This window comes from Felis catus, chromosome X (assembly GCF_018350175.1).
Source record: "Felis catus isolate Fca126 chromosome X, F.catus_Fca126_mat1.0, whole genome shotgun sequence".
In the NCBI taxonomy this organism is placed as follows: domain Eukaryota; kingdom Metazoa; phylum Chordata; class Mammalia; order Carnivora; family Felidae; genus Felis; species Felis catus.
In genome coordinates this window covers 6,093,316-6,120,686 of record NC_058386.1, presented here as the reverse complement: position 1 = coordinate 6,120,686, position 27,371 = coordinate 6,093,316, and the positions used below count along the sequence as shown (strand labels likewise).

General features: G+C 42.2%; 1 long non-coding RNA gene across 1 annotated transcript in view; it reads left to right on the top strand.

Moving 5' to 3' along the window:
* LOC111558714 overlaps window positions 1–27,279 on the top strand; it is a 363,682-nt gene extending 336,403 nt beyond the window's left edge. The window contains exon 4 of the long non-coding RNA XR_002739823.2: window positions 24,199–27,279. This is a non-coding gene — a long non-coding RNA (uncharacterized LOC111558714). The remainder of the gene's footprint in view (window positions 1–24,198) is intronic.
* Window positions 27,280–27,371: the final 92 nt, after the last annotated feature.

Genomic DNA, 27,371 nt, shown 5'->3' with positions numbered 1-27,371 from the left:
TGTATTCATTGCCCCCTTCCAAATAATCAGAGTGTCCCCTCTTTCCTTCATATGTGTAGTTTTTTTTTAATGTTTATTTTTTGAGAAAGAGAGAGAGAGACAGAGTATGAGCAGGAGAGGCACAGAGAGAGAGACACAGAATCTGAAGCAGGCTCCAGGCTCCAAGCTGTCAGCACAGAGCCTGATGCTGGGCTCAAACTCACAAACCATGAGATCATGACCTGAGCCAAAGTCGGATGCTTAACAGACTGAGCTGTCCAGGCACCCCTGTGTAGTTTTCTTTTAAGTAGCCTCTACCTTTTGGCATTACACAATTTGTTTGAAACAACGTCATTTGCAGCCATCACTACTAAGAGTTGAGAAAAAGCATAAATAAATGTAATGTAAACATGATCTTGAAACATTATTTCAGCTGTCTTCTAGCTATCCACAAATTGGCAAGAAAATTTTATGTGCAAAAAGAACTACTTTTATTTTACGGTTCTCTCCTCATTTAACTCTTATTTGGCACAACTTTTTATTATTCTGTGGATGAGTCAAAAGCTTAATAGTAGGGGGAAGAAAGATAGAATAAGCTAGTGACATGTGCGATTAGAAGAGCAGACACTCTTTCTCCAGTACATGCGACTAGAGTACATTGGTATTTGTGCAATGTATACATTTTTGTTCATGCATTTGAAATACCTTTTTAAATATTTTTCTGAAAGGTCAGTGAAAGTAGCTTATTTATTGGTAGTAAGTCTTGTTGTCTATTTTTTGTTTGTCTCCATGGTGTCCAGAGTTATAAGAAGTGTTTGTAATTCACTACCTGCTTACAAATACCAATTCCTTCCTACTTTCCCTCTTTCTTTCTCTTTCTCTTTCTTTTTCTTTTCTTTTCTTTTCTTTTCTTTTCTTTTCTTTTCTTTTCTTTTCTTTTCTTTTCTTTTCTTTCTTTCTTTCTTTCTTTCTTTCTTTCTTTCTTTCTTTCTTCCTTTCTTTCTTTCTTTCTTTCTTTCTTTCTTATTTGAGAGAGAGTGCATACATGCATGAAAAGGGAGGCGCAGAGGGAGAGAGAGACTTAAGCAGGCTCCGTGCCTGACCTGGAGCCCAAGGCAGAGCTCAATCTCATGATTGTGAAAACCGAAATCAAGAGTTGGACACTTAACCAACTGAGCCACCCAGGCACACACCACACCCCCCCCGCCCCGATTCTTTCTTTATAACCTTTATTAGTCACTGTAGTTTAGAAAATTAACAAAGTTCAGCCTTGTTTTTTTTCTGATGGCCTTACTGTACTGATCAAGTGAGTCCATGCCATTTCTCAGGACCAGTTGTGAGTTACTTTCAAGCCAATACAAAACATCTAGATGGAAGCATATTTTCACTTCTGTTATTGTCCATGGAATTGGAACACTGTGTGTCCCTTTCTCATGTCCTGTCATTTCCTCTTTGAAAATAAAAGACAAAACCTGTCAATTCACTTAGCTTTAAAGGAGGTTGAATATGTAAGGTGTAGACTTTTAGTATTAGAGATATTGCATTTTTATAACCACAAGCATTAGAGACTAGGAAAATACCATGAACTGAACACTTACCTCCTATAGATTTGGCAATAAATTCTTTATATGTATTATCTCAGATAATACAACTCTGTAGATATATACCTACATTTTAGTGAAGAGATAATTGGCTCAGAGACAATGAGTGATTTGCACGAAGACTATTAGCTTGCTTTTTGCCTGTCACATTTTCACTACCCCACCTGAGAGTTTAAGATAAACTGCTGTGGTAGGAGACTTACTGGCAAGGTGCCCATAATCATGAAGCAGCATCAGCAAATAGGAGGAGTGTGAGTATTAGTCTGGCACCTGTGGTCATTCCCTATGGCAAGATATAACATGGTTTCCGCTAAAAATATTTGAAGGTTGGGCCTCCAATGACCTTTTGCATAAAGACCAAGATTGTTACTACTATTCAACAAGGATGTGTTGAGCTGTGTAAACTCTACGTTATCCTTGGCACTGAGAAAGATTCAAAAAGCCATAGTCTTTGTCATATAGAAACTGTCTATTTGGGAGGCAAAATTGCTCCATATGGATGTGTTAAACCACAGGTTCTGTGTCCAGCTTGCACACTTAATCACTAGTGTCTACTGTGCCTTGTGCTCTGCATTGGGAGGTGGGAATACGGGAGGTGGGGTGGTGATCTTGTCCCCATGGGGCTTATCTTGTAGTAGACCATCAGCCAGTAAATAATAGACCCCTAGACAAGAAATCACAGATTCATAAATATGTTGAAGGGAATGAACATCATGACAGAGACTAGTTAGTGGGAACAGTGTACTTTAGACAGGATACCTAAGGAAGGAAGTCTTTCTGAATAAGTGTCAATTAACACGGAATCTTGAGGTAGCTCGATTCAAGATGCCCGCCACCGATTCTTCTTCTCCTGTACATACATGACATTTCCTCATTAGGGAGAGTCCATTTCTTCATTCCCTGAAACGTGGGCTGGCTCTCGCCTGCTCTGATCATAGACTGTAGCAGACGTGACGTGCTAGGACGTGCAAGCCTCAGTCAGAAGATTCTTTGCAGCTTCTACTGGACCTCTTGTTTTCTTTTTCTCCGTGAGTCACTCCTCTCCTGTGGGAAGTTCAACATATTCCCAGGCTACCATGTTGTGAGGAAGCCCGAGCCAGCTATGTGGAGAGGCTGTAGAGAGAGAGAATGTGATGCTGGCTAGCCCCCATCCCGGTCCAGGCATTAGATATGCAAGTAAACGAGCCATTACAGCCCCCATAAACTCTACACAGACAAGAACCAAGATCCCTTACTTGTGGCCCATTCCATCTCCAGTGGTTTCAGCCATCCCAGCTGCAACCCCAGATATCACAGAACAGAAACAGGCCTCTGCTTGAATTCCTCCTGACCCACAGAATCATACACATAATGCAGTGGTTGTTGTATTAAGCCACTAAATTTGGAGAATTTGTTACGTAGCAATAGCCAACCAAAGAGCTAAATGTGAGAATGTGCAGCCAGTGATTCCGCATGTTGTACTAGACTCTAGGTATCGGCTATGCATGGGACTATTCATGGCCTTGAAAAGCTCACATTGTAGTAGTGGAAATAGATGGGAAGGGTCACAGTAATGACAGGGAATAGAGAATGGTCTGTGATATGACAGATAATTACCAATGACGGGTACATAATTTACCTAAAGGTAAGTGATGCTATATTTACAATAGAACTGATCCAGAAGAGAAGACGATGGTGAGGACAACAGGTAGAAAACATAAGAACACAAGACTGCAGTCGATGCTGCTAGTGGGAATTTGCAAAACCAAAAGTGTGTAACGTGTTTGTAATGTGTGTTACTCTGAGTGTGCTGAGAAGCAGACATCAGAGGAGGGTTACACTTTCCAGGATCTCATTAGAGGAAATGCCCATGTGAAAGGGAATTAGGAAGCAGCGGGAGAGGCTGGGGGAGGGTTCTGGCCTCCATCAAACCTGACCCCCAAAGAAGCGGATGGAGAAGGTTGGGTGGATGGCTATGAACTCTCAGGAGATTTCAACCGAGCCATTAGGGAGTCCTTGAGCTGAAAAGGAGTGCCATATCTCCCACAAATGGGTCCATGCCTGTGTTTCCATCATGCTGAATCATTGCTGGGGAACAGTGCCTGGGAGGCTCAGCGCAAAGGCACTGGTGGATTGTGGAGCTGAGGATCTCGCCCCAACACGCTCCCTACAGTGGGCAGTCAGGGAGGCACATTCGTGCAGTGGGCGGTCAGGGAGGCACGTCCCTGCAGTAGGTGGTCATGGGGGCACTTCTTCATGGCCATCCTATCATGATAAAGTGCTTGGCTTCTGGAGACAAAGCGGAGCCACTGGGGGAGGGGAGGAGCATTAAGTAGTGACAGAGCCAGATTTCAGCTTTAGAAAGGTCAGCCCACAGCTGTGCAGAAACTAGCTTGAAAGAATAGTCTGGAGGCTATGGAAGTCAACAGGGTGGTTATTTGCAATAATTTGGCGAAGGTATTAATCTTTCCTGTGTGTGACTGAGGTGAGTGATTCAAGAAATATGTCCAAGGCAACCTTAGGTGGCTTGTGATCAGTGGGATGAGCTCAGGGGATGAAGAGAAGGAGTGAACAACGGTGGTCCTTCACAGCTAATAACAATATAGGGGATTGTGTACTCTCACAACAGACACCTGAAGGGGCGGGGGCAGTTGTGCCTGGGGCTGGAGACAGGACCATCTGCTTTAAGGACACGATGGGGAGGCACCCAGGAACTTGTTGAAATATGTTTTGGGGTTTAGAAGAGATGATAGGACTGGAGGTGAAAATCCGAGAGGCAGGGACAAACAGAGGAGTGACTGGAGCATGGGAGCAGAGGACATGATCCAGGGACAAGACTCCTGGAGACCTGCGACAGTCTACAGCCAGCAGGTGACAAGCCGCTGAAACCCTGCCTGGGCCGCCATTTGGACTTGAAGGAGGAAGCCGCAGCGTAACCGTTGAGCAGGGAGGGGTTTTGCAAGAAGCACTACAACAGCCACACGAAAGCAGGACAGGTGGAGATGGTTGGCGACTGGGCAGAATTCACCGCATTTAGTGACTGGGAGGCCCGCAGTCGTCAGCACACACAGCAAATGTTAGCTGAGCAGCTATTATGTGCAGAGGTAAATTTTGCATAAATACGAACATGTCACAAAATACGGTGTATTACTTTTTGAGTGACTTTTTCAAAGATCTTTTCCATTAGTATGCCTTTTAGTTTTTTTTCCCCGCAACAGCCCTGTCTCTGGTGTTCTCATTTTCACTTCATAAATGAGGAAACGATACAGAGTCATCACGCCGTGGTCAGAGAGTGGTTTCATGGTGGAACCAAGCCTCGGTGCCAGGTGCTGTGATTCCCGTGCTTCGCAAGGCGGATCGTTGCCAAGCCGCCTCGTGACCACTGATGTGTGCCCTTCCGCGTGCCCTGTGCCCCTTCAGTGTAATTGGAGTTAGAGGCCCTATTCCAAGACAGCAAAAGGTTTATAATCTCACTTACGTTTTGCTTCCCTGTAACATTTAATTACTTTAAGGTGAGCCTGGTACGCACTGTCGCAGAGGGGTTGGCTCCTGTCCATGTGCAGAATTATTTGTCTTAATTGTCCAAGAGTGAAATGAGTCACCGAACTTTGAGATGCTTCCCCAGCTCTTGAATCTACACCTTCCATGAAGGGAGAAACACACAGTGAAAGTTTTAAAATATGCCCTTTGTATCTGTTCAGCGGGAAAAACCCACAGCAGCTGGGATCATCTTGTTTGTGCAGACCCATCAGACAAGTGTGCATTTTGCTGGCCATGTGCATGTGCTGTTACCCAGTCTTTCCTGCTCTTGACTTTTCTCTGGCACGTCAGGATGTCTATCTTGGATGTGCTCCTGCCGTGCCCAAGTCCACTGGGCTCTTGGAGAAACTTAGCCCGAGGCACAGTTTGGGTTGTCAGGGCTTTTTCCCCCTGTGCCTAAGTCGTGCGGTTACTTTGTTTGCTAATTATCCTCGTGGTCACATGGAGGGTAGTGTTGGAAGGATTCTCAGCCGAGTTACAGTGGGTCTAGAAAAATCCAATTGGGATGGAAAGAAGAACAAAGTCAACAGTTGGAATCAACTGTGCCACCGGAGGCCTCACGTTCAAAGACAAGGCGGACCAAGAACAAATGCTTTGCAGAGGGGACCAGCACAATGTGGGTGCCACAGCCTGTAACCTGTGTCGCAATTAGTGCCCTACGTTAGCGCACTATGAGGAGGGCTTGTGCACAGTGGCTATCGGGAAGAGGCACGGAGGCACCTGCAGGCGGTCACCTCAGAATGCTGCTATGTCCTGCACAGCCAGCCCTGTGATGTTAGTCACTCAACGTAGGTTCATACCCTTCCATCTTCCTCTGTCACCTATTTCTTTTCGGCTTCTCTTCCCCAGCAAGGAGCCAGTCCTCGCTTACTTTTCCACATCTCCTTTTGTCTCCGGGGGAACCATCTCATAAACCAATTGTGCAGGGATCTTTCCCACGACAGTTGGCATTTGGAGACCCTGATGCTCAATGGAAAATAATTTATTTTTGGGGCTCCTGGGTGGCTCAGTCGGGTGAGCATCTGACTCATGATTTTGGCCTGGGGTCGTGGTCCGTGGGATGGAAGCCCTGTGTTAAGCTCTGCACTGACTGAGGAGCTGCTTGGGATTCTCTCACTCTCTCTCTGCCCTGCCCCTGCACCCTCTCTGTCTCTCTCAGAATACATAAACATTTTTTTAAAGAATAAAATAATTATTTCTCTCCGTGGAATTTCTGACCTCGGGTGCTACAGTAGAAGGAACAATTTCCACGTAAGGAAGACCTCAACTCCTCCCATGATAGGTAGATAGATCACGCTCCCTAGAGGTACTCTCGAGCTAGCAAGGCAAATTGATAATCACAATGCAATGTCTGTTACAGCCTGGGGAAGAAATGAGTTCAGAATCACAACAGAGGCCAATACCCTGCTCTTAAGAAGAGCTGGAGAAATAAGGTTTGAATATGAATTACAGAGATATAGCCAAGAGGAGCTGATAAACTTCATTAGGAGGAACTGTAAAGAGTCATGGGGTTTGCCATATCACAGAAGCCTGCATGGGGGAAGCAGAATCAGTGATGGGGGTGACAGCACGACTACGTGCTCAACACCCAGAAATCTTCCAGACACGGGGAGCTGCACAGAGACTCAAAGTACAAATTCTGTGGTAGAGACAACAGCAAAAGCCTTAGGAGGCAGATTGAAGGGGGGTGGGACCCCAACTTTACAACATGATGTGATGGAGTGAGAATATTCCACCGCGGGGCTCTACAATCGCCAGCCCGTAATCACATCCAGAAGCCCATGGCAGGCTGCTAAACTCGCAGCCCAAGCTGTAAAATGATTGTTAAGGGATTATAAAAGGTTAGCATTGTTGACATGGGTACACGGCATAGCCATGGACTATGAATTAAATAACACTTCAACTACCAGAAGGCAGAAAAACACTTAAAAATGTTCAGTACTCATTGCTGTAAAACCCACTCATTTGGAATTTTTAATATCATCCCCGGCTGGCCTGGGATTTACCTTTCCCTGCTGATGAAGATGTATATAATGAGCAAATTAATTGTGTTAGCACAGCTCAGGTTTCTCGAGCATCTTAAACCAGGATGGCATAGCTAATATTTGCAGACAAACATTAAGGGGATTCTAAAGGATTTCATCTATTCATAAGAGTAGGTGCGGTTCGACAAGCGTATCTCATCAGTTTTTGCTATTATTTTTTGGTGAGGGTATCTAGATACCACAAAAGGAAAAATAAATCGGTTGAGGCCTAAATTCCCTGGACTGTATGGTATTCAGATGAGCACAGAGAAGGCTTATCGCTTATCCCACAGACCAGAAAGGCACATGATAGGTAGGCTTCAGGGACGAGCCATAGAACTCAGCCATGTTTCCAAATGCCCCACAGAACCCAGGCCGTAGAAACCTGTGGCTTCGGGGCTGCTGCTCCAGGGTGCTTGGCTGCTCAGACACCTGTGCAGGTGGGTGTGCTTGTGTGAGCGATTCACAGGGCTCAGGGAAGAGGTTCCCAGCCATGCTGTCGTCCGCCAAGTCACAGCCTGCCATCGAGCCCAAGGTTGGGGGCCTCCTGTGCTCGGCCAGTGACTTGGCTTCTCCTTGTCACCACATCGGTCTTGTAATGAGCTCAGAACATAAGCAGCCCAGATGCTCGCATGCTTAAAGGCTCTCCTCTTCCGGCCGGCAGAACTCTCCCTTATTTGACCAGACGTTCCAAATGCATTTAACTTAGAAGAGGACTTTTTGATGTTCTCTCTTTGATATTTGGGTCTCATTAATATCTATGGAATTTAAAGATTTATTTATTTATTTAGAGCATGAGCTGGGGAGGGGCAGAGAGAGAAGGAGAGAGAGAGAATCCCAAGCAGGCTCTGCACTGTCAGCACAGAGCCTGACGCGGGGCTCGAACTCATGAACCGTGAGATCATGACCCGAGCCAAGGTCAAGAGTTGGACGCTTAACTGACTGAACCACCCGGGTGCCCCAATATCTATGTAATTCAGCCAAATACACTGATACCAGAGGGTTACTGGAAGGTTTGGAATTATCAATGCACAATGGGGGAAGAGAGATGTTCTATACACCCTTCTCCCAGAGCTTACATCCTACTCACCTTAGGCTTGCTAAGTCAAAATGGGCAACTCCAGTTCTGCTTGGTGGAGTACATATCTGCGGTTTCTACCTGGAGGAAGCTGTGAGAATTATCATGAGAGAAAATACTGATCAGTATCGCCTTAAAACATTTAGTATTTTCTGGTCCTGTAGCCAGCCCCCTGATCTTCCTTCCCTGCTGATACTATCATCGTTTCAACTAGTCTTTGCCTCTTTAGATTATAAACATTTACAATTAAATATTTGAAAGAACTTCCTTTACTTGTACCTTACAGTTTAGAATGGTTGTAGAACGTTGACACAAATCTGTACTCCTGGGAATTATTTCAAAAATCGTTGCAAATTTAGTAGAGAAAAGTAACTTAAAATTTACATTCAGAATCTGATATTTTCCTTGAGACATCCGATGTCGATGCGATGATGCCCTTATTCCCCTCCTCCCCACCCATTTGAAAAAATTAAATAACATCCCCATGGTTGAATCTGAGGGAGAAGGCATCTTTGCCTGCAGTCGAGTCTCCCTTTCTTCATCTCTTAGTCCATTCATCTTTTCAGGTGCTAGTTATGAAACAGCTGTCCCACATCACCTCAGGCCTCCATAATGACTTACAAAGCAATGGTTTAGGTTTGGACGACGTTTTCATTGGCAAATTTGTGAAGACCTGAGGGGAGGGGGCAGAATTCCTCAGAACTCCTTTCAGTGACTGTCTGATGGCCTCCCAATAGGTTTGCTGTAAGAGCCATGGTTCTGCCCCCTTAAGGTTCTGTTTCCTACGAAGGTATTATGGGCCATTCCTGCTGAGGAAGGGTGCAATGCTGTAATCACTGCAAACCTTTCTGCTGTCACATCAGACTGCTGACTCCTTCTCTGAGCCCCACTATCTGATTTGAGGAAGTATGAAAACAGTTTTCCCGTAGCATTTATATTTTATTTTAATTTTTATGCTTAAAAATTTTTTAATGTTTATGTATTTTTGAGAGAGAGAGAGCAGAGGAGGGGCAGAGAGAGAGGGGGGTCGAGGATGCAAAGCAGGCTTTGCACTATAGCAGAGAGCCCAGTGTCGGGCTTGAATTCATGAACTGTGAGATCATGACCTGAGCCGAAATCAAAGTCAGACACTTAACAGACTGAGCCACCCAGGCACCTCCCTGCCATCGCATCTCTCTTTTAAATTTACTTTTCTATAATCATTTGTTCAATTTTCCAGTGAGGTGAAGTGGAAAGTATAGGGCAAGAGTCATAAACGTTAGGCCTCCATCAGCTGTACGCAGAGCGTGGAAGGCTGACTAGGGTTGCTCCCACTTAGGAGAATGCTGAGGGGTCTGCAGAGGAAGACAACCGCTATTGCTGGATATATGAACTCTACGTGCACCAAAAAAGAGAGAATGTCTCAATCAATCCCATGTTTGTTGTAAAACACAATGTACATCTATAAAGTTTCAGAGGAATAGTTTTATATGTAGGTCACAAATGCCCAGAAATAGGAAGACTATTCAGAATGATGAGAATCCAGTCAACTATTCAAAAAATATTTACTGGGGTAGGAGTGATGTGCTAAGCCTGGGTCCAGGCACAGCTGACTCGAATATCTGTTAAGTAGAAGAGGTTCCAGCCCTTAGAAGATTTCTATTTCATTAGGAGTGACACTGATGATAAACAAATTATAACACAATATCCTATGGAATGTGTCAGTAGGGTAAGCCCTGGATGTTATAGGAGCAGGTGGGAGAAAAAGTAAGCGATGATGATAGCAGTGTTAATGTGGTGGGAGAAGGAGCCGGGTCTGAGCAAGGCAAAGAGGAAATGTTGAATCCGAGATCTGCAAGAGGAATAAGGTTGAGGCAGGTGCAGCGATGTTCTGCAGAGAAGCCTGCCTCCTTGTAGCTCATCACGTCATCTTTTAATCTCAGCCTATGTGGCGAGTTGTTTTTGTACAAAGCATGACTTCATGATGTCTATTTTCAATCAATTATAGAAATTCTTCTATAGCAAAGGATTATCAGGATGAAGTTCTTTTGGGTCTTCTGGATGAAAGATCCTTTTTCCTCAAAGGATATTTTCCCAAATATATTTGGGAAAGTCATTACTCCTTTGTAATGGCAGAAGTCGTTACTCCTTTCCACTGTTTGGTTATCACAGGAAGAAAATAGATGTATCCATACTTGCTATTTGTCAACAGATGTGTCTTGTGAATTTCCTGTCGCAAGGTTCATGGATCCAGGTTCACTTGGACACATTAGGAACTTAAGCGAGAATCACCCCCTACCCCAGTGAAGAAGCTGAGGGAAGGCAGCCACTGCCCACTGCCTGAGGTTGGGACTTTAGCCAGGTTTAGAGAGGCTTAAGGACACATACGTAGCCTCAAGACCAGAGATTGGACCAAGCCACCCAGTCATTCAGGGGCAAGATCTGCTCTAGCTGAATTTCCCTATCATCCAACAGCAGCCTTGAAATGCCATTATTATATCTCCTCCTGACAGGTTTTGGGGGGAGGGTTATTAGTTATTATACTCCAGAGAGATTTAACTAATAGGATGTGTGTATATAGATAGAGATTTGTTGTAAGGAATTCACTTTAATGATTATGGAGGCTGACAAATCCGAACTCTGCAGGTAGACCAGCAGGCTGGAGAACCAGGGAAGAGTGATAATGCTTTTAAGTCTGAAGATCATCTGTCAGCAGAATTCCTTCTTGCTCAAGGGAAGTCAGTCTTTTGTTCTATTAATGTGATTGGATGAGGCCCACCCACATTATGAAGTACATTTTATTCATGGTTTACCAACATGCAATCTCATCAAAAAAAGAGCCTCATAGAACATCCAGAAAAACGTTTCAGCAAATATTTGGGCACCGTGGCCCAGCCAAGTTGACACCTAAAATTAACTGTCACAGGGGGCTTGAGGGTTCAACCAGCCATGAAATTATTATACACAAGGACTAAGCCTAGAGACAGGAGAGAGAGGGAAAGAAGGAAGGAGAAAGAACTAGAAAAGAGAAACAAAAACCACCCCTCCAAAAGAGCCACAATCCAAAATTCCAAAACTTGTGAAGAAACCCAATTGCTAAGAGGCTATTACCGTCAATAAAATCATTAAAAAAATAATTTAAAAAGTTAGATAACTTGAAGTTAAAGTACCCTAGAGCAGTCTGAGAGCTTAAAAGTAATATATTTAAGATGCCTATATGAATTAAAAACATCCTTTTTAAAAGGGCAGGGGAGTTATCAAGATAGGCAGAAATTAGCATAAAATGTTAGAGATCACAGAAAAATTTAGCAGTTATCAGTAAAAAACAAATTATTCTTGGGATAAACTCTTACTACACATATTCGAAGAGAAATTAGTAATTAGATGTTGTTACAACATTAGACCTAACAGAATAGTAAAAGATTAAAATAAAAAAAAATTTTTTTGAGAGTGTGCACATGGGCAGGGGAGAGGGGTGGGGGGGGGAAGGGGAGAGAGGGAGAAAGTCTTAAGCAGGCTCCATGCTCAGTGCAGAGCCTGATGCAGGGATCAATACTAACACCCTGGGATCATGACCTGAGCCGAAATGAAGAATCAGATGCTCAACTGACTGAGCCACCCAGGTGACCCCGGAAGAAGATTTTTTTTAAAGAAATATAAAAATATAGAAGAATAGGTATGAGATTTGGAGCCCAGACTGAGATCCTTTAATATTACTTGATACGATAAATGGCTGGAACATGGGTGGAGTTGAATAGAGTAATAGCCAAAATTATTCAGAATTGCAGTCTTTAGATCAGAAGTGCACTCTGTGAGCTGAAAAGATAGATAAATATAACTCCATTCCATGGCATATAAGAGTTACTTCCAAACCACTGAGAACGAAGAGAAATTATGAAGCGGCCACAGAGAAACATCAAATCACCTGCAAGGGAATTACAATTCAACTAACAGTGCACTTCTCAGTACTTGAGGTTAGAAGGAGAGCAATTGCCATCTTAAAATTCAAGAAGAAGCATCAAATACAGGCATTTTGTTTTCACATACAGAATTTATATATACAGACTATGGAACTAGCACTTAAATATTCAAGGATGTTCTTTGTTAAGAAAAAAAAAACACGCGAAGGTAAGAGGGAAGAGATAGGTATTAAGAAGCAAGGTGTCCAGAAGTGGATGAAATACCGACTAATTTAACTCAATGCTAAATGTAAAAATGACATTTTGCACTAAAAGTTGAAAATGAAAACTCTGGCAGCGATAACAAGGTGGGAGTGCAGTCTTTTGATGAAATACACAATTACTGAATAACTTCAGATTTTTTCAGAATTAACCTCAGATTTTATTTTAAATTACTGTTTAGTATATGCCACAGTGAAAGTAACCATGATAACACATGGTAAATAACCACAACTGAGAAGAAATAAAGGGAAAAAAACGTTAAATTTAAAAAATAGCGGTACCTGGTTGGCTCAGTCAGTTAAATGTCAGGATCTTGATCTTAGCTCAGGTCTTGATCTTAGAGTTCAAGCCTTGCTATGGGCTCTGTGCTGGGCATGAAACCTACTAACTAACTAACTAGCTAGGGAGAAAAAAAGAAAGAAAGGGAAAAAAAAGGCGATATAAAAAACCCAAGATAAAATGGTGGAGGTAAGCCCCAATATAACATTAATTATCATGAATGTAAATAGACTGATCTACTAAAAATCGAGCTATATAAATATGACACAGCTAAATAAAATCAAGGAGAATACTAATAAAAAGAAAGCTACTAGTGCCAGTATCCCACAATACAGAATTGAATGCACAAACTGTTTTACCAAAATAAGATGATATATAATGGAAACAAAAGGACAAGTCTACTAAGAAGATACAGCAATATGAAATTGTATGTACCTTGAATTCCAAAAAGGAAACTGATGGAATTAGCAAGAGAAATGGACACATTCGTTAGCAGTTTAATGTTGTAGCATGTTTTTGTCAGAAATTGGTAGATCAAAGGGCACCTGGGTGGCTCAGTCGGTTGAGCATCCGACTTTGGCTCAGGTCATAATCTTGTGGTTTGTGAGTTCAAGCCCCGCGTCGGGCTCTGTGCTGACAGCTCAGAACCTGGAGCCTGCTTCGAATTCTGTGTCTCCCCCTCTCTCTGCTCCTTCCCCGCTCATGCTCTGTCTCTCTCTCTCTCTCCTTCAAAAATAAATTTAAAAAACATTAAAAATTTTTTTTTAAAAAGAAATTGGTAGATCAAGATAAAAGAGTATTAGAATGTAGATAGAAGGTTTTAGCAATGACATTAAGAAGCTTCGTATGTTACACATACATAAACTTATACCCCATGTACTGAGAATGACCACAAAGCAGTAAATTGGAAATCAACAATAAAAACATAGTTAATAAAATCCCTTATGTTTGGGAATTTAAAAATACATCCCTAAATAACTCATGAGTTATAAGGGAAGTAACAATGGCAATTAAAAAATGCTTAGAACCATAACAATGCTAATGATACTATAAATCAATTGTATGCTACCAGCATCTGGGGGAAAAAAAATAGAAAAATCAATACCTTTCACTATGCGTCCCTCCATTCCCTAATAAATCAAGGCCATATCCATTTACACAACTCTGCTACAAAGGGTTTGTTGGAAGCGTTTTTAATTGATGGCAGCTATTTGATATTATTGATTCTAATCAAGGTTTTCATTTTGCCAACAAAAGTATGAATCACTGCTTGTCCAAGCTTAGCACAAAGGAAATGTTTGTGCAGATAATTTCAGGATAAGTTAAGAATGAAAGTGTAAAATAACTGTTCATGCCAGCCCACAGCAAGAGAAGAGAAAACTTAACATGGTTCATCATATAGGAGACACGGGAAAGATGCCAAATCCACCTTTTTGAGGTAGGAAGAACATTCCAGCCACCATTAGATTAGGTAATAGTGGAGAGAACATGGCAGCAACTTCAGTACGTTCATTTATTCATGGCTCACGACAAAGGTCAGCAAACTCTTTCTGTAAAGGGCCAGATAGTACATGTTTTAGGTTTTGTGGGTCCGATGGCTTCAACTCTGACACCGTAGTATGAAAGCGGTCATAGACAATTCATCACCAAGTGGATGTGTTTGTGTACCAAAAAACGATGTTGGGCCTGATTGCGCTTGAGGGTAGCAGTTGGCTGGTCCCTTGGTTTAAAACATAGGACAAAATGGAAAACTTGAAATGGGAGAGTGTTGTTTTATCTTGATTAGTGTTCGTGTTGTCTAGAGTCTGCAAAAGTTTTGAATTCTTGCATCCTTGTTGATGTCCTAAAGTATACTTCGTAGAACTACATTCAGTGTATTTGAATAAAATGTTCACAGGCATTCAGGTTACTGTTGCATTTACTCTGAGAATATCTATATGCTACTTTTATTAGATCTGGGTGTGCTTATGATATACTAGAATTCATAAAAATATTTGCATCTGCAGTTATGTTTCTAGAGTTTGATAAATAATTGGCTGTACTTTACCAGTTGATTTCAACTGACAGTTTATGGAAAATGATCATGTACCAAACCACAAAAATAAATGATAGAATGATAAGTAGATATACAGGTAGATAAAAAATAAAATCACTTTTCTCTTAGACATTTGAATGTATACAAACCTAATTAAAAGAGAGTTTAAGCTTGCTTTAAAATTTTTTTCTCAGATGCATTATTTGCAATGTATGTCTTACATACACGTGAAAAACTGCTTTCTCATGAGAAAGTGCTATTAAGGTTAAGTCTGTATTTTAAGTCTGATTATAAGCCATGTGAGTAATCTATAACAATACAATAGGGAGTGGGCCATGAAAGCCATCTCTGAATTTCCGTAAGCTTTTCTCTTTCTCTACACTGCTGTCTCGATATCCTTGATATCCTAAGCAGTGTACTTTCCCTGAACCAATGAGTAACTAATGGCAATGTGATAATAGGAATATATCACTGTGATAAATACCCAGTCTCTACAGATCATCTATATTGTCCTGTGCATGTAAAGGAAAATTCATTTATTTACATGTCATAAAAGACTGCTTTGATTAATGTTATTAGTGGCTAAGAATGAGATTCTGTTCCCTGAGAGAAAAGAAGGACGTGTCATGTTAAACGGTACTCGGTAGAGACTGGAAAGGGGAAAAACATTTAGTTTCCTTATCATTTAAATATTCATGTGAATGGTAACTGTCAGAGTCAAGAGAAAAATCATTTTGTGTTCAAAGTGGGGGAAAATAACAACTCAAAAATATATCCCACAGCATTTAAACGTATGTACAACAATCTATTACATCATCCATCAAAGAATGGAATTTACAGAAATACTCACTTCAATATCTTAGTTTTCACAAGGCATCTCAAATTAATACTTTTTCAAAAAAATTTTTAATGTTTATTCATTTTTGTGAGAGAGAGACACAGAGCATGAGCCAGGGAGGGACAGAGAGAGAGGGAGACACAGAATCCAAAGCAGGCTCCAGGGTCTGAGCTGTCAGCACAGAGACTGATGCAGGGCTCAAACTCACGAGCTGAGCCGTGAGATCATGACCTGGGGAGAAGTCGGATGCTTAACCGACTGAGCCACCCAGACACCCCGTCAAAGTCATACTTTTTAGAGTTGATAGGGTTTCCGATGAAACTTGAGCGGCAATCATAGACCGACAGCTATGGAAGCAGAAGGAAAGGCTAGAAGACAGGAGGAAACACCCTATAGTAACCACCCAAGTTCCCTGAAAACTCCTGGAAATGGATTCACACCTCTCTGGGGGTGACAGGTGGGAGGTGGCCTCACTAAGCTATAACCAGGCTTCCAAAAGGCTAGTGAGAGAATTGGTGGAAAAAATTAATTTCCCTTCTTACCTCTCTCTGATATTGCTTTGGGTGTGTGGGGGGGGGCAGGGGCAGTCTCTACCTGCCCCTTTTGCCATAAGAAAACTGTTGCAATAGCCAGGCCACTGATATTCTTGAGGTGGGTGATCTTTTCAAGGCGGTACAGCATCTTTACTGGGTGAGGAATTGATGAAAGGCATCTCCTTGCATCAGATCTGCCCTCCTTGGGCATCTCCTCCTCTGCCCACACCCCTTCTAAACACCCAGCAGTGGTGAACCTCAACCTCAGGAGATGAAATTTAGGGAACAACCTTAGAGGAAACCCTGACCAGAGGTTGTCTGGTATTGTTGAGGGAAAAGAAGTGTCCATCCCACGGTGGTTCCATGCTGCCTAGGGCCTCCACCCTTAGGACTCAGGCCCTCTCCAGCACACAGAGCAGTGATACTCCTAACTGAGAGCTTCTCAGCCTTGACAGGAGTAACATTTGGGACCATACAGTTCTTTGTTGTGGGGGTTGTGGGGCTGTTTTGTCTATTGTACAATGTTGAGCAGCATTCCTGGCCTCTACTCACTAGATGCCAGTAGCATCACCCTTAACCCAGCTGTGACAACTAAAAATAGTCCCAGACATTGCCAAATGTCTCCTGGGGGGCAACATAACCTCCAGGGGAGAACCCTCTCCTCAAATAATGTACACTCACAGACTAAAATAACTAAAGACCCAAGGAGTACAACCTCTAAGAAAAAAAGCAAATTGAAAAACATATAACCATGTCAGTATAATTGCAGAGGGAGATGGCTTAAGAATGTACATATAATATAGTCAGTGAGATAGTGGAAGAGTGTACCAAGATAGGGCACATAATAATAAGTTACAGAAGTGAACCAAGTGGAATGTATAGTATGAAGACCATGAGTGTCAAAGTAAAGGATGTGGGTACTGGACTGAATAGCAGAATGGATACAGGTGAAAAAAAATGGGTGAGCTGCAAAGTAAGTTTCAAGACTCCTCCATAAAAAATGTTGGGAAAGGCTAAAAAGAAGAGAATTGCAACAGAAGTGCCCAGGACATGGTGAGTAGAAATAGAACTAGCAACAAATGGATGAGAGATCCATAAAGTTGAAGAAAAAATGGAAAGGAAGCATTCTTGGGGGGAAAAATGAAGAGATGCTCCATTACAGAAAAAGAAGAAGAAGAAGAAGAAGAAGAAGAAGAAGAAGAAGAAGAAGGAGGAGGAGGAGGAGGAGGAGGAGGAGAAGCAGCAGCAGGAGGAGGAGGAGGAGGAGGAGGAGGAGGAGGAAGAAGAAGAAGAAGATGATTAAAGATCAAAGATATTTGATGGAAATGGCTCAGAGCATTGTCAACACGATAGGTACAGAAAGCACATACGTAGGCATATTCGAACAAAAGAAGTTCCAAGTAGAAAGTAATAGGCTTCCGAAGAACAAGAATCAAACTGACAACATAATTCTCGACATCAACACTAACTCTAAGAAGTCAGTGTTGTAGACTGAAGGTTTGTGGCCCGCCAAATTTCATATGTTGAAGTCCCGACCTTCAGTGTGATGACATGTGGAGATGGGGCTTTGGGAAGGGAATCGGGTCATGAGAGTGGAGCCCTCATGTTGGGATCAGTAGAGACACAGAGAGCCTGCTGTGTCTCTGGGTTACCTGCAGAGGAAAGGCCAGGAGAGGAAGCAGTGGGAAGTCAGGAAGAGCTCTCACCAGGGACCAAACTGGCCGGTGCCTCCATGTGGGACTTCTAGCCTTCAGAACTGTAGGAAAATAAATCTCTGTTGTTGAAGGCCCTGAATCAATAGTATTGTGTTACGGCACCCTGAGCAGCCTTAAAATAGAGTAACATGTTATCCTTACTTTGAACATAAAAAGTCTATATCTAACCAAATTCTCAATTAAAATGTGGGAGTGTATTGAAAATATTTTCAGGCAAGATTTGCTGGACAAAAACTCTGCTTTGAAACAGAAGAATTGCTCAACTCCAGGTAAAGACTGTAACAAATATAGAAACAGGGTGGTGATCTAGGTCAGGTACTTGATTGTCATCTAATAAAGCCAAGATAAAAAGAGAGAAAGGTGAAGGTATCTTAACTCATAACTAAAACTCTAAACAGCACCAAACAGTGGGCAACACAATGAGGAGATCAAAGGGATATGAGAGCTTGCTTAAACCCTTACCTCAATAGGGGAAAGATCTGGATACTAGTGAGTTTAAGAACTCAATAGTAAATATGGATCTTAATTTTTTTTAATGTTTATTTATTTTTGAGACAGAGGGAGACAGAGCATGAATGGGGGAGGGTCAGAGAGAGAGGGAGACACAGAATCCGAAACAGGTTCCAGGCTCTGAGCCATCAGCACAGAGCCCGACGCGGGGCTCGAACTCATGGACCGTGAGATCATGAGCTGAGGCGAAGTCAGATGCTCAACTGACAGAGCCACCCAGGCACCCCTAAATATGGATCTTAATAAACATATTCCTCTAAGAAGTGGTTCAATCAAGCTGCCAAAAAAGCACCATTATAAAAGATCTGAATGATATAATTAAAAAGCTTGAGATATTATAGTTAGATAGAACTGTATGGCCAGCAAACAATATACAGTAAAACCTTGGATTGCAAGAACTTGTTTTGTGAGTGTTCCACAAGACGAGCAAACATTTCTAATGAATTTTAACTTGATAAACAAGTAATGTCTTCCGATATGAGTAGTATGTGATGCCGAACATCACAGGATCACAACTGAGCCAATGGTTCTTCTCTCTCTTTCTTTCTCTGTCTCTGTCTCTGTCTCTGTCTCTCTCTCTCTCTCTCTGTGGGACTGTGGGTGATCATCTCCCATGCTCGGATGCTCTGCCTCAGGCTGTGGTGTTTGGCAGAAATGACTGATTTTTCAGAACGTTGGAAAGTGCCCATAACTGGAACTAGTGTATTTTTTTTTTTTTTTTGTCACTTCACAGCACCTATGGACAGTCCTTTGATTTTGTATACAAGAGTAAGCTTAGGAATGCTTTGGTTCATTCTAGGTCATTGGATAGGTACCTTGTTAAAGTTGCACGAAAAGAAAAAGATTCTATTAACCCAATAGGTAGCAGTGATTCCATTAGTGATAGTGAAAGTAGTCCTACACAATAACCCTCCTTTTTCTTGTCTCCCTCACACCAGCCACAAAGGTTTTCAAAGGGAAGTGCCCAGGTTAATTTGTTTATTTTTCTTTATATTTTCCTTATTATTTTGTATTATATTACAGTATTGTAATCATTTTTATATTAGTATTTTTGGGTTGTGGAGTGAATCATCTGAGTTTCCATTATTTCTTGTTGGAAAATTCACTTTGATATAGAAGTGCTTTGGATTCCGAATATGTTTCCGGAAAGAATTATGCTTGCAAACCAAGGTTTTCTGTATATTATTTTTGCAAACTCACAGAGCATATATCAAAATGGTCCAATATTTACACTTCTCATTTCTTTTACTTTTCTTATGGTATGGAACGGGGCTTCTTATATTACATCATCTGCAGATGAAACAATCATTTACATACAAAAACAACAGAATCCCTAGACAAACTATTATAATTAGAGTTCAGTAATCTTGCTGAAGCAAGATAAACTCACAAAAATTGGAAGTAAGTCTCCACACCAACATTTGAGTATATAAAGCAACATAAGATACCATTCACAACAGCAAAGAAACCATCAAGTATCTGTATTTGCAAAGTCTATGGAGAAAAATGTAAAGTTCCTATAAAGGACAGAAGAAGATATGAATATCTGAATAGACGTTCCTTTCCTGAGATGATACAATTTTAATATTATAGAGGTATCAATTCTCCTAATTTTTAAATTCAGTATTTCAGTTGAATTTATTTAAAACTTGATAAACCTAATCTAACATGTCTATCACTACTTCAGATTCTGTGTCTCCCTCTCTCTCTGCCCCTCCCTAACTTGCACTCTGTCTCTCTGTCTCTGTCTCTGTCTCTGTCTCTCTCTCTCTAAGATAAATAAACATTAAAAAAAATTAAAGAGGGGCGCCTGGGTGGCTCAGTCCGTTAAGCGTCCAACTTTGGCTCAGGTCATGATCTTGCAGTTTGTGAGTTTGAGCCCCGCGTCGGGCTCTGTGCTGACAGCTCAGAACCTGGAGCCTGATTTGGATTCTGTGTCTCCTTCTCTCTCTGCCCCTCCCCAACTTGTACTCTGTCTCTGTCTCTGTCTCTCTCAAATATAAACATTAAAAAAAATTTTTAATGTCTATCAAAGAATGCACTTCCATGAAAATGACAAAAATTTGACAAAAATATTACATAGGAAAAACTTGCTTTAACAGATATTAAGTCATACACAAAAACCATAGTAATCAAAATAGCATGGTTTTAATCTAAGGCCAAAAACATGGACAACTAGGATACCATAGAAAGTCTTTTTTTTTTAATATGAAATTTATTGTCAAATTGGTTTCCATACAACTCCCAGTGCTCATCCCAACAGGTGCCCTCCTCAATACCCATCGCCCACCCCCCATCAACCCTAAGTTTGTTCTCAGTTTTTAAGAGTCTCTTATGGTTTGGCTCCCTCCCTCTCTAACCCTTTTTTTTTCCTTCACCCTCCACGTGGTCTTCTGTTAAGTTTCTCCGGATCCACATAGGAGTGAAAACATATGGTATCTGTCTTTCTCTGTATGACATATTTCATGTAGCATAACACTCTCCAGTTCCATCCGCATTGCTACAAAGGGCCAGATTTCGTTCTTTCTCATTGCCAAGTGGTATTCCATTGTGTATATAAACCACAATTTCTTTATCCATTCATCAGTTGATGGACATTTAGGCTCTTTCCATAATTTGGCTACCATTGAAAGTGCTGCTATAAACATTGGGGTACAAGCGCCCCTATGCATCAGTACTTCTGTACCCCTTGGGTAAATTCCTAGCAGTGCTATTGCTGGGTCATAGGGTAGATCTATTTTTAATTTTTTGAAGAACGTCCACACTGTTTTCCAGAGCGGCTGCACCAGTTTGCATTCCCACCAACAGTGCAAGAGGGTTCCCGTTTCTCCACATCCTCTCCAGCATCTATAGTCTCCTGATTTGTTCATTTTAGCCACTATGACCGGCATGTGGTGGTATCCAAGTGTGGTTTTGGTTTGTATTTCCCTGATGAGGAGTGACGTTGAGCATCTTTTCCCATAGAGAGTCTTATATGGGAACAATATAAAACTCTACAGGGTTTAATCACATTAAATATCAAAATAGTCTGTGACCCAAATTTGTACTCTGAGTATATAACCCAAATAAATTATCACAACAGACCACTGGGAGACATGTCCAAGAGGGTTCATCATGATGTGTGTACTGGCCAGGAACTGGGGACATCGCTGGGGATGGGCCGTGGAGCATGCAGAAGGCGCATACTTCAGAGCATTATCCTGCTGTCAGAAGCCATCACTATGTGTGAACACTGCATGGTAGATAGATCCCAATAGCACAGTGTGAAAAAAAGTGAGAAATAGAATGTAATCTATTACACAAAACAGTTAAGCCCATCACACACCAACACATGACAACAACATATAACATGGAGACACACATCTACAACCGAAAACAATGACATACATTTTACACAAATGTGTACAACAGATTATTGGGAAGGCTGTTTCCAGGGGGATGGGAGGAGGAGTGTGGACAAAAGCGAACACGTGCACGTACAATGGAGATAAGCCCGCACATGCATGCATTTATAGCTAATACACACGACCGTGAGCGAGTTGCGTCATGCAAGCAAATTATGACAGTGTGCCGTGATCTATGCATTCCAAGATGAACGAAAACAAAAAGGAATGATCTTGATTGTCCAACATTCAGTTCATTTAAAATTCTTGTGACAACAAAAATTGGGTTCAGACTACATAGGGGCAATATCTCCAAGGGACCTATTTTGACAAAGCTGGAAGACCCTGGCAAAGTTAACATTCCAATGATGTGTCCTACGGGAGGTTTCCCCAGAAGAGCATCTCTCAATTCATATAATATGAGAAAAATAGCTGGAAAGAGATTTCTTATCTCTCAGAATAGCTGTAACACCAGAAGAGCAGGAAAGGTTGCTAGTTTCATTTCTTTTCTCCACCTGCACCCTTCCTCGGCGGACACCGTAACTGGCCAAGATCTCTGGGGCTGGTAAATGCATCCTGCTTTGTTGACCAAGAGAGTTGCCTACCTTTCTTTCTCTCCTGGAAAATTAATTTATAGTTTGAACAGCTGGAACAGCTGGCTGACTGTGCAAAGCAAAGCACCTCTTGTCTTAGCTTAGACGGGGGACAGCTGAAACAGAGAACTGCAGAAACTGAAAGCTGGACAGAAAAAGCAGTTCTTTCCAGACTGTAGGAACAAAAGCTGGAGAGATTTAGAAAGGCCAAAGGTTTGGAGAAAGTCCAAGCTCTCTCTGTCTTCTGAGAACTCCTTCACAGTCCTAGGGAAAAACCCGTGTATTAATAACATGGGGCTTGCCAGTGTCCTAAGGTTAAACTCATATTTTCAAGGGACAATAATTGCAGGATCAAGCACATGAGAATTAAACTTGGACATGGAAATTATTTTTCCCTTCCTAGTTGCATAGAAAGGTCAACTCTGGCCAGAGAAATTCAAAAACAGTGGAATGTAAGCACATTTTATAAAGAAACTCTGGAGTTGCCCTAAAGGGAGGACTCAACTGAGAGAATAAAGACCAACTGTCTTTGGAAATAGAATTATCTCCCAATATAGGACTGAAATGAGTCAAAATTGTAACTAATGCCAGCGCTGGGTGTGCTGCCTGCTATCCTCAGCCACCCTTCTGTTTCCATGTCTCGTAAGCCCTACTTGGACTGATGGACTTCCCAGGATCCTGGTGTGTGGTCTCTCAGGATGCCTTGCATGGTCTCTGTATCCCTATTCGCCAGGATCCAATCAAGACCCTCTTTTTAGGCCTTCTGTGGAGTCCTCAGGGCCATGGAGCAAAAGGGGCAGTGGTTTTGTCCAAAAGGAACACTGGAATTCTGAATACTATTTCATCCTAACAAAAACATTCTGTTGCTACAGCATTAGCAATCATAGATTATCAGTTACTTTTTCAGAATTGCACAGGAAGTGGTCCAGAGAACTAAAGGCAGTGATAGAACAGACCCAATGTCCATCTTCTGTTTATTATCACCATGCACTAGCAATTCTATACAGTGTCAAGGGTAAAATATTCCACTTTTTGGGGTGGATTCCAGCCTCTCCACACCTGCACTTTCACACTCACTGCTAGAAAGTTTTAATGCTCTCTACAGGGTTTGATCCAATGGAATGACAAATATGAGATCTTGTAGGACTTTGATCACTACACATCTTGCTGCCCATACATATTATACGTGAGGTCAGCTCCCTCCAGGCCTCCAAGGCATTGACCAAATGGTACAATCACCAGTCACTCCTCTTTTTTTTTTTTTTTTTTGCCTGTAAGAAATATTCTATCCTCAGCAATATGATGTACTTACTTATATAACCATTAACTTTAAAGTCAAACATTGCCTTGTAACATGGATTTGCATGTTACTTTTTCATTATACAAGCTAGTCATTAATCTTTGTATATTTTAGTTCTTGGTCATTTTGTTAAGGTCGTATCCTTGGAGATTAAATGAAATATTTTCAGTTGAGGAAGGGACAACAATACACCTAAAATGTATTTAGTTTGAAAAATAATTTTAATTCACATAGGGAAAAGTTAGTCAATGAAAGAAATATCTATAAATTCAAACATGTATTTATTTGTAACTGCAAATAGACTGCAGTCAAATTTTAGACACTGTGCTTGGGATTTATTTAAGTGTTCTTTTTTGGTGAGAGCATTGGGGAGTTTCAGATTATAAAAACTTTATACATTAAGCACTGATGTCTATAATCAAAGATCTTTCTAGAGGTCAGATTTGCACATGAACATTCCTGCCTACTTATCTTCGATATTGTTTTGAGTTTTCAGTAGAGACATATTCTGTCTTAAATTTATGTCAGAAGATTCTGAATCATTTGAGAGTCTGGCTATACACATCCTACACTGGGTTTAATCTAAATGTGAGCAGAATAAAACACGGTGGAAAAATCCCGACAAACTCTCTTCTTTTGTTCCATTTCCAGTGAGAACAATTATTCTACAGACTCCGTTATAACTGCTCGGACATTACCCATTGCTCAGCTGGGAGAGCTCAGCCTGCAAGGGTGAGTTACTGTGATAACACGAAGACATTCTCTCGCGTTTAGAAAGAGAAACAGACATGGGTCACATAATGGGCGATAATTTGGATGAGGAAAGATGTACTGAATGCTAAATGCTTTAGCTGTGTTGAGGGCACCTTGGAAGCAAAGATGAAGTAGTTATGTCTCATTATCTTTAAGTCAGGTAGTAGGAGGTAGAATTTTGGGATTCTAAATTGTCATTGTAGCTCATGCCAAAGCCGTTGAGAGCCCAGGAACAGTCGCGTCGATTTCCCAACAGTCTTGCTATGAGCTGTTGAATGGGACTCCAATCTTAGGGCAACTTTCTGCCTGGTCATGTTGTGCTTTGAGAGGGGTGCTGCTTAAAACACTGCGTACAAGGAGCCCAGACGTGCATGGCCCCAGTTGGACAGACTGACTGGAACAGCAGTGAGAGCCGTGTAGGGTAGCTGTGAGCAGAGCCTCTTCAGCCATCTCCGTTTCCAGTGGTGGTGATGGTACCTGGTCTCTTCCCTTTCCCTGAGCTGTGAAAGAGAAAGAAGACACACACATCGCTGGAGAGTTTATGATTTACTTGAAGACTTGCCTGAGTTTTCTATTTAGGACTCTGTTTTGACCGAGAGTGCTGGTAACGTGGAGTTAAACTGAATCGTTGTAGGCAGTGCATGCTTTTCTCCGCGAGAGTGTGTTTTCGGATCTACGGGTGTCCCGTTGAACTAGAGGCCCCCCCTTATAAAGTGTTAAGCGGCCCCTTCACAGGGGCATCGGAAGGCAGGAAAAAAGGCCATTTAGTTAACATAAGCAGGATATTCCCTGGGACAAGGGGAGATGTGTGTGCTTGAGCTTGCTGTCTGTGGCACTTGAAGGTGGTGTAAGTGGGGGTCCACCGAGTGGCAGATGATGTTTCTCTTATGTGGGCATTGTTCAGGAACCCTTCAGGCGGCACTGAACAATTCTGGGGGAGGCGAATTGAAAAGACTCTGAGGCCTTTAGAACAGCTTATTAAACCAATGAAAATCTGCCCCAAATAATAGTTTTAGGACTGCAGTGGTATGTTTGTATAGACATGTGCCTTCCTTCAGCAATCTCTTATGGCAACGGTTAATTCTATTTCCAAGTAAATCCATTCCCCAGAACATTTCTGTAAACGTGTTGCTCAGCACACTTATTACCCAGCAGTTTGCTTACCTAGAAAATGCCTTCTCACTCACCCTTGAGGAGAGTGCTCGCGACATGAATAACGCTCTGGGAAGCATTCATGCTTTCTGACTTTAGATGATTGGAGCATAAGGGACCAGCACAGCTGGGAGAGTCAATACCAGAAAGAAAGAAAGAAAGAAAAAAGACTCTAATGATCTCTCCTAGCTTTTTTCCCTCCTCCCATTTAAAAAATTTCTTTTGTGTTTTTTTTTCATTTTTATTAACTATATTTTATCACAAAATGTACATGTATAAAAAGAAACAAAAGGAAAAATAAGATATTCAAAAGTAATCTAGAGCCCACCATCCCCAGAAATTGTTAGCAGCCTTACAAGTGTTTTTTGAAATTATAAATGTATGTACAAGCAGAAATGTATGTACATGTATGCGTATCTTGCTCCTCCAAATGAGGCGTATCATATGCACTCTTGTGTGAAGAACCCTCATTTGTGAACATTCTGGTTGTGATGCGTGTTGCCTTAGTGATCACCTGAGACGGAGCGTGGTGAGATTTGCTTCTCTGTCTGCCATCCATGCCCCACCCACCATGCTTACGCGCCTACATGCACACGTACGCGTGCCACACACAAATATATGCCACACAGGATGCACGCAAAGACGTACCAACAAGTCAAGAGAATAGAAACCGCTACTTTTAATAAAGCCTTACCAGATACACGATAGACATGCCTATGGCATACGCAGGAGGGAAGAGGTTAGTTCCCATGCCTGGGAGAGCGGTATAACGTGAGTTGGAGAGCTAACCCATGGACAGAGGGCACTATTCCAGGAGAGCAAGAACAATATGCGAGATAGTGGTGTGGAGGGTCTTGGTAAATCTACTTGGGGGAGAGGGGGATCTCCTGAGACATTTAGAAAGATTCACACTGGACAGAGGCCCCTTCCTAGTTCGCAGTCCACACACACAGGAGCCTCCAGCACAAGATGGATCGGACATGGATCATGTCTGAGAATGCTGGGGCGGCGGGGGGGAGGCAGTGCCGCCAGACAGATGTCAGCCTTGCTGGGATGCTGCTGCACAAGGTCTTTGCACTGACCCTGAAGGTCGTGTAATGGATCTAGGAAGAAGCTTCCATTGTTCGCCATCAGTGTCTGGGCAGGTAATCACTCACGTGGGCAACGTACGTGCCCGTGCCCGTGCTGCAGTGAAAAGCAGAGGAGACTCAAGAAACGCACACATTACTCCCCATGTCACTGTTGCGTTCCCACTAAATCAGATGGCTCCTTGCTCTCTCCCATCCATACCCTCCCCCCGCCAGTACTGGAACGGCCCTTGGAGATGGGGCTGGGACTGAAAGTGGGAATGTAAGGGCGCCTTCTAAGGGAAGAAAAGTTGGGGAGGGAGCTATGAGCAATGCAACTTGAACTAAACAGAGTGTTGCTCAAAGGGACTCTAAACCCGAAGGTCTGTGACATCTTGTGTTGAAGAATACGTTTTCTGCCTCCTGCGTGCATACGGCTTCTCCGTGACTGCTGAGTCTGTTCTAATGTTTCCAGTTCCTTGGTTACACACTGCAGTGAATTCAAGTGTGAGTGTTCACATAGTTCACCCGTGAGATGAAATCAACAGTGGGAGTGATATTTGTCCAGATTTTTCCCCAAGAGTATACTAGTTTTCATGTTCATCAATAGTGTATGAGAAAACCTGCTACGTCACAAATCAGCCAACTGTGTGTGCAACCATACATGTTAATATTTGCCAATATGGACTTTGAAAATGAAATTCTGGGGGCACCTGGGTGGCTCAGTCAGTTAAGCAGCGGACTTCGGCTCAGGGCGTGATCTCATGGTTCATGGGTTCGAGCCCCACATCGGGCTCTGTGCTGACAGCTCAGAGCCTGGAGTCTGCTTCAGATGCTGTGTCTCCCTCTCTC